Source organism: Rhinopithecus bieti, unplaced genomic scaffold, assembly GCF_001698545.2.
Source record: "Rhinopithecus bieti isolate Rb0 unplaced genomic scaffold, ASM169854v2 scaffold_22745, whole genome shotgun sequence".
In the NCBI taxonomy this organism is placed as follows: Eukaryota; Metazoa; Chordata; class Mammalia; order Primates; family Cercopithecidae; genus Rhinopithecus; species Rhinopithecus bieti.
Genome location: NW_016810815.1, coordinates 1,238,239 through 1,245,531, shown reverse-complemented (window position 1 = coordinate 1,245,531; position 7,293 = coordinate 1,238,239). Strand labels below are relative to the sequence as shown.

Sequence of the window (7,293 nt, the reverse complement as noted above, 5' to 3'; positions counted from 1 at the left end):
GGGTGCGGCCAGCGCGCCGGACCTGGGGAAAGCACAGGTGCGGGGGGCGGGGTCAGGGGGACCTGCAGCGGCGGGGGGCGGGGCCCGGGTGACTGCGGTGCGGAAGCAGGGCCCCAGGTGAGGAGCGGGCGAGGGTGGGTGGTCGCCCGAGAAGGAAAGGCCGCCCTCTCCGCTGTCCAGGGGGTCTTGGGTGGGAGCGGGGCCTTTGGGCTCCCTGCGGATTTTGGGGGCATCCGGAAATGCCGCTAGAAGGACCGTCCGGGCCTGCCTGTGCCACTGCTGACTCGGGCTTGGAGCTCAGCTGTCCTGGTTACCGGCCGGCTGCCTCCCCGATGCTACGCCGCGCCCTAAGTGGGGCGCGCTGTTTTTCGCACCTCACGGGCTTTCCTGTTGCTGTTGAAGGGGCATGCCAGGATGCGGGTGTGGGGGGGGGTGTTGGCTGTCATTGGATGATAGGCTGTTGAAAAATGTGTGTGATTGAAGAGTAGTGTGAGGCTTGGAGGGGTCCTGGCTTGCTGGCTACTGGTACCAGAAGCTGCTGTAGATCTCAGCAGTGCGTCTCAGAAAGACTGAAATGGCAGCCTGGTAAGAGGGGAGAGCAGGGATGAGAATTCAGAAGCTTTTGACTATGCTACCTGGGAGAGTTTTTCACCTGTTTCCTCCGTTGCAAAATGAGCATGTTAGTACCTGCCTGTGCGTCTCCCAGGGGCCTGGTGAGGATAGGATGAAACAGTGCCTACTGAGCAAATCACTGGATAAAGTTAAGAGTTTCCCTTTCTTATGCCGATGGGCAGGTTGGATTCAGGGACTGGAGAGTCTAAAGAAGAGAGGGTTTGTTTCTAGTTAAGAGGTGAGACTAGACCACTTTCTATTCGCAGTTTGGGATGAGGTTTTTTTTGGGAGTTCCCAAAAGACTCAGCTGTGTCTTGGATCGTGACTGCTTCTCCCTGCGAGGCCTCTGACGGAGCTGCTGCAACGCAGGGAGCAGTGGCAAGTGGAAGCAGAAGAACATTTGTTTGCTGACCTTTAGACCCCAGCCCCGGTGAGGACTCTGAGCTGGAGCATAAAGCTCAGGCCTGAGGCTATGGAAGTCCCTCTGCCCCCATCCAAGTACAGACCCTGATTTTACCACATTCCAAAAGGGTCGGGTGCAGTGGCTCACGCTTGTAATCCCAGCACTTTGGGAGGCCAAGGAGGGTGGATCATTTGAGGTCAGGAGTCTGAGACCAGCCTGGCCAACATGGTGAAACCCTGTCTCTAAGAAAAATACAAAAATTAGCCGGGCATGGTGCCGGGCACCTGTAATCTCAGCTACTCAGGAGGCTGAGGCAGGATAATTGCTTGAACCTGGGAGGTGGAGGTTGCAGTGAGCCGAGATCGTGTCACTGCACTCCACCCTGGGCGATGGAGTGAGACTCTTCCGTCTCAAAACACACAGAAATCCCCAAAAAAAAGACCCCTGAAAGAAGGCAATGCCTGACTCCACTGTGTACTCACAGGGGCGGGGAGAAGGAAGCGAGATGACAGGGCTGTTTCTGAATTTCAGAAGAGTGTTATATACCCATATATGTGACCTTTTGAAGCCCAGTGCCTCGGCTTGCTGGTAGCTGACCAGTCCAAACTGTAATGCCTCCTACCTTCATTGCGTGGACAAAAGCGAAGGTAGGTGGATACTTCGCTACTAACCTGCATTTTTTTTTCCCCACTATAGAAGCTATGGGACTTTTGGGGGCCAGAAACCATGGTGCTGGACTCCCTCATTACCACTAGTTAGTGCAGTGGTGACCCAGTAGCGTTGAGGGGATTAGGCCCTTACTGGTGCCTGTGCTTGTGTGGCAGGTCCCAGAGGATGTAGAAGCAGCATGTGAAAGTTCTCCCACTCTGTCTTGGCCCAAACGGTGTTAATGGCTCTCAGAGACTGCTGCTATCTGAGTGACCGTCATGCTTTTTGGGTTAGAAGGAAAGCTCAAACTTGGTGGCAAAGAAGAGTTAGAACATGTGTTGAATAGTGAGGGGATTAGCAACATTCAGCGTCGAGAGAGACTTCATTAATGAAAAATACTGCATCTGAGGTGCTCTGATATGGCCCACCTCTTGAAATGGATTTTCCTTTTCAGTATGGAGGATAAGAGCTGTGACTTGGAAGTCAGTCAGGTCTGTTTGAAACCACAGGCTGCCACCTCCTGCTGAGTGAACCAGCACTACTTCCTTAGCTCCACAGAGCTTTGGTTTTTTTATTTGTAAAGCAAGGATAACCATGCCCACCTTGTGAGGTTGTTATGAAGAATAAATGAGACAGGAGGGGAGAAGGCACCTGATCCACCTGGTTAGGGTCCTGTGCTGTCTCTCACTGCCTGCCCATCTTTCAACACAAGCCACTCAGAACAGCATGTAACATGCAAGGAGAGCAGGACAGGGAATTCTGAGGCCTCTATTTCTTATATAACCTTGAACAAACCCCTTCCTGTCTCCAGACCTTGGGTTTCTTAGCTGAGTGAGGAGGGTGTTAGACTATGTGATCACCAGGAGTTCTTCTAGATCTGGCCTTCTGGTTAGCATGCCATCATATTTTCTTCAAAGGCAGGAGGGAGGAATCTAATGACCTGTTGTTTAGTTCTTCTTTTAAAAACGTCTGTCTAGCACCTTGCCTGGCACACAGTAGGTGCTCACTGATTGCTTGTTGAAAGAACAGATGAAGGACTTTAACTGGAAAAAAGGTGTGGCAAGTTGTCCCTGCTGCTTTTATGCATATGGTATCTGTACCTTTAACATACACTTTATTTATTGCACAAAAATATTGTAACATTAGTAAAATTAGTGAACTTCAACATAAAAGACAAAAGTTGTTGCATGGTTCCATTTCATCACACATTAAGTTCATTCAATTTTTGTTCGTAAACATACGTAATTCTTCATGATTGCAATCATATGTATGTAAGCATTTGGGAAAGGCCCAGTAATAAATGGTTTCTTTGAATATAGTTTAAAATTTTTTTTTTTTTTTTTTTAAGAGACAGGATCTTCCTCTGTTACCCAGATTGGAGTGCAATGGCACAGTCATGGCTCACTGCAGCCTTGACCTCCCAGGCTCAAATGATCCTGCCACCATAGCCTCCCAAGTACTGTGCCACAACACCTGGCTAATTTTTAATTTTTTGTAGAGATGGGAGTCTCACTATGTTGCCCAGGCTGGTCTTGAACTCCTGGGATCAAGTGATCCTCCCATCGGCCTCCCAAAGTGCTGAGATTACAGGCGTGAGCCACCACGTCTAGCAAATATAGTTTTTATTTTATATTTTGAGCAAGTAAAAAAATCACACGTGGATTTTTTTTTTTTTTTTTTGAGACAGAGCCTTGCTTTGTCACCCAAGCAGGCTGGAGTGCAGTGGCGTGATCTTGGCTCACAGCAAGCTCCGCCTTCCGGGTTCACGCCATTCTCCTGCCTCAGCCTCCTGAGTAGCTGGGACTACAGGCGCCTGCCACTACTCCCGGCTAATTTTTTTGTATTTTTTGGTAGAGATGGGGTTTCACTGTATTAGCCAGGATGGTCTCGATCTCCTGACCTTGTGATCCGCCCGCCTCGGCCTCCTAGAGTGCTGAGATTGCAGGCGTGAGGCCCCGTGCCTGGCTGATTTTGTATTTTTAGTAGAGACCGGGTTTCTGCATGTTGGTCAGGCTGGTCTCGAATTCTGGACCTCAGGTGATCCGCCTGCCTTGGCCTCCCAAAGTGCTGGGATTACAGGTGTGAGGCACCGCGCCGGGCCCACACATGGATTTTTTTAAGGCAAGTGGGGGAATAAATTGTAAAGTAAGTGTCTGTCTTGCCTCATGTTGACAGTTCCTAGTCCTTTTCCCTAGAGGCAGCCACTGTTACCAGTTTCTTGTTTATTATATATTCTTTCTCTTACGCAAAGAATAGCATTCTATACATACTCATTGTTGTGTAGTATTTACTTTGGACTTTGTTCTAACAGTGGAAAATGTGTCAGTTAGTATGTACAGTTCCTTCTTAATAAATGTTTTTGACTGATACAAGCACAATTTTGTACCTCTACCCCCCACTCCCCAATGATGTTTACTCAGTATTGGTTAGCAGTCATTGTTTAGAAGCCTAGCAAGAGACATCCTTTGTCCTAGGAAAAGAAGTGGCCTTACTCCCAGTGAACAGTAGATTAAAGGGCAATCCATGTATCTGGATGCAAGGCAGAGTACAGAAAGAGAAAGGAAAAGGGATTTGTTCACTGGTAATTGAGAACTGATTTTCCATGCAGGCCTTGATTCAAAGTCCAGCTGTGTCACTTACTGGCTGTGTGACTTGCAACAATTTACCTGATCTCTCTGCATCTCAGTTTCCGTATCTGTAAAATAGATAATGATAATAGGATCTGTCTTTGGGGGTTTTTGTGCAGAGGAAGTGAGATCATGCAATGCAAAGTACATACAGCAATAGCAGGTCATAGTAGGTGCTTAAGAAGGATGAGCTGCTATGTTATTAATAATCTGAAATAGATTCTATTCTTTGTGAGCAGATATTTACTGGACAGTTAAAGGTGAGCCGTGGAGAATACCTAAAGTCCTTGCCTTTGAGGTGCTCACATGCTGTGTGTGGAGATCGGCACGCAAGCCGTTGATTACCAAACAGTATAGTGGGCCAGGTGGTGGGAGGTGAGCATTGTGTGAAGTCACAGAGGCAGGGAGCAGTGACTTCTCCCTGGGGTGATTTGGGAATGCCTCCTCAGCTCAGATTTTCCCTCCTTTGTGAAACCTACTTAATTTTTCCAGGCACCCTCCTATTTGTACTACCTTGACTTTCCTTCTGTGTGTACCTGGATCACAGCACACGTCATGTTATCGCATATGTGACTTTTTGCCTGTGTCTCTACTCTGCACAAGGAAAGTCTCCTGCTTTCTTTGCTGCTGGGTCCCCAGAGCTTGGTACAGGATAGGCTCTTGTTGAACAGTGTGATGGACCTATGCTCAGACAAATCATACTACTAAATGGTGGCAGATTCTTATTTATACGTCACCAGGTCTCTGGTGAAACCCATTCCTTGGATTATACTTCTTCACTCCCCAAATATTTGAGTGCTGACTCTGAGACAGGCGTGTGCTGTGCTATATTCTAGCTGTAGGCTTTGGGTATGGCTGATGATACTTGACCTAAAAAGTCTTAGGGATGGGAAGAAAGAAATATTTGTTGCAGATGCTGAAAGTCAAGGTGAGGAAGCAAAAAAATGGACAAGTCTGGAATGAGCTGCTCATGCTTGCTGAAACTCTCCTTTCCGCAGAAGTGTGACTGCTCTCCCTTGCCTTGGGCTGGGGTTGTGGAGGAGCAGGCCAAAGGAACTGAGTAGGTGGCTCATAGATTTTAACTCGGGGGAAGAGTTGGTTGGATTGGCTTCTGTGAGGAGTGTTTCTGGGCCTCCTTTCGTAGCAGAGTACACTTGACTTTCTTCAGGTGGGCATTCATTAACCTGCCTTGCTAGGCTCTTGCTTTGGGCTAAACCTTGTGCTGGATGCTGGACACATGCAGATGAAGCTTTGTCCCTGCCCTTTGGGATCTCACAGTCAGTGGAGAAGTCACCCACAAACAGAAGGTGACTGAAGGCGGGCCATAACAGAGAACCGCTCGTGAAGTGGCCACGCAGTTTCAGGCTCAGAGTCGGGCAGTCCTGGGTTCAAATCCTGCCTCTGTCAGAGACAACCTGTGTGACCATGGGTAGGTGTCTTCCCAGCTCTGAGTCTTGGCTTACTGATTTGGTGAAGTGGGGATAGCAGTATTACCTAACTTAGGACTGTTGAAGTTTTCAGTGAAATAATGCAGTGCAGTGTTTAGCACAGTGCCTGCCAGGAAGCTAATGCTTACAGAGTGCTCACTATTGTAATTATACATGGTACTGTGGGAGAACCAAGAAGCGCCTCTTGAGCTGTTTCATCAGTGTCCTAGTGATAGTGTCGTGGTCATGGCGAAAGTTAGGTATTAAATGTGAAGGTCAAGTCGTCTGAGAAATCAACTCTGAAGTCATCAAGTGCTCAAGGAGTCCTCAGGATCTTCTTCACCAGCCCTGCAGGTGATACTATGGCTCCAGGTCTATAGGCTTGTCTGTAAGTGTTTCCTCCCCACTTCCTGCATGAGCTCTTCTGAAAGGTACATTTCACCCATCATCATTGTGAACACCTTTTCTTTGTCCAAGTACCTGCACTGATCAATTCTGTGACTTTTCCCCAAGGAGAGGCATGAGTTGTACTTGTCTCGCCTGTGCTTGCTGACGAGCGCAGAGACCTGAAGACCCAGAACAGCAAATCATTCCTTGGTTTTTCTGTAGAGCTTTCAAATCTGTCATGTTTTTCTTTGCAGGAGATTGATCTCCTGAGCATCAGAGAGACAGGTAAGGCAGTGCTTAAAACACAGACTCTGGAGCTGGGACATAAACAGATGTGGGTTTGTGTCCTGACTCCATCACTCACAAGCCTTGTGGCTTGGAGCAAATAACTCTACCTCTGTTTTCTCATCAATACAAGAGGTGAAATAGTATGTGCCTTTGTGTGGTTCATACAGGGTTTCAGGGAGACACTACAGAATAGGGCTTAGCAGAGGGCTTGCACATTGTGAGCACCCAGGAAATGGGAGCTAGAGTAGTGTCCTCTTTTCACCCAGGGTTATACGATTTTTAGGATGCTTTTCTCAGGGTATTAATGTATTACCTATGGAAGTTATGTGAGTTACTGCACAAGCAATGTGTTAAAATACACATGTACTTGGTGATGGGGAGCTGGCAAGCGTGTCTAGGGTGGCGGGGAGAAATCTTTCTGCTTTGGGGTTGCAGATGCAAGCCTCAGCTCCCACAAAGACATAGGGTACTGGTGAGGGAGAGGACAGAGCCATTCTGGGTGCCTTTGTCTCAGGCCCATTTAGGAACTGGGGGTTGGCTTCTCAAGTTCTTTCTGTTTAATCATTCTGTTATTCCGTGTAAATGATTGGTCTTAAATATAAACTAATGATGCAACATGATACTTTCCTTCTTCAGAATTTAAATATATTTTAAGGTTAAGTCGATTTTTGAGTAATCAGAAGAAAATTTAAATGTTTGGCCTTGACAGCCATAGGTTTCTTCTAAAATCATCTGAGATGAAAGGAAGAATAGGGAATATATTTAAGTCCGTATTTATTGGATACAGTAATTATCACCCACTGTTGTATAAGCCCGATAACTAGGGCAAGGGAAGTTTGTGCTTTTGGCATATTTCTGAATAATTAAATATTTATGGAAAACAAGTTAATAGATTGAAGAC

At 47.2% G+C, this 7,293-nt stretch overlaps 1 protein-coding gene across 11 annotated transcripts in view; it reads left to right on the top strand.

The window, feature by feature from the left end:
* The first annotated feature begins 68 nt into the window (after positions 1 to 68).
* RALGPS1 (Ral GEF with PH domain and SH3 binding motif 1) overlaps positions 69 to 7,293 on the top strand; it is a 311,271-nt gene continuing 304,046 nt past the window's right edge. For 10 of the 11 annotated variants that reach the window (XM_017892871.1, XM_017892865.1, XM_017892868.1 and 7 more), the window contains exon 1: positions 69 to 117. The gene's annotated coding sequence lies outside the window, so the exon portion shown is untranslated. Of the gene's footprint in view, positions 118 to 793; positions 1,043 to 1,546; positions 1,663 to 7,293 lie in introns of those variants that run through there. The other variant, XM_017892861.1, reaches the window with a different exon arrangement.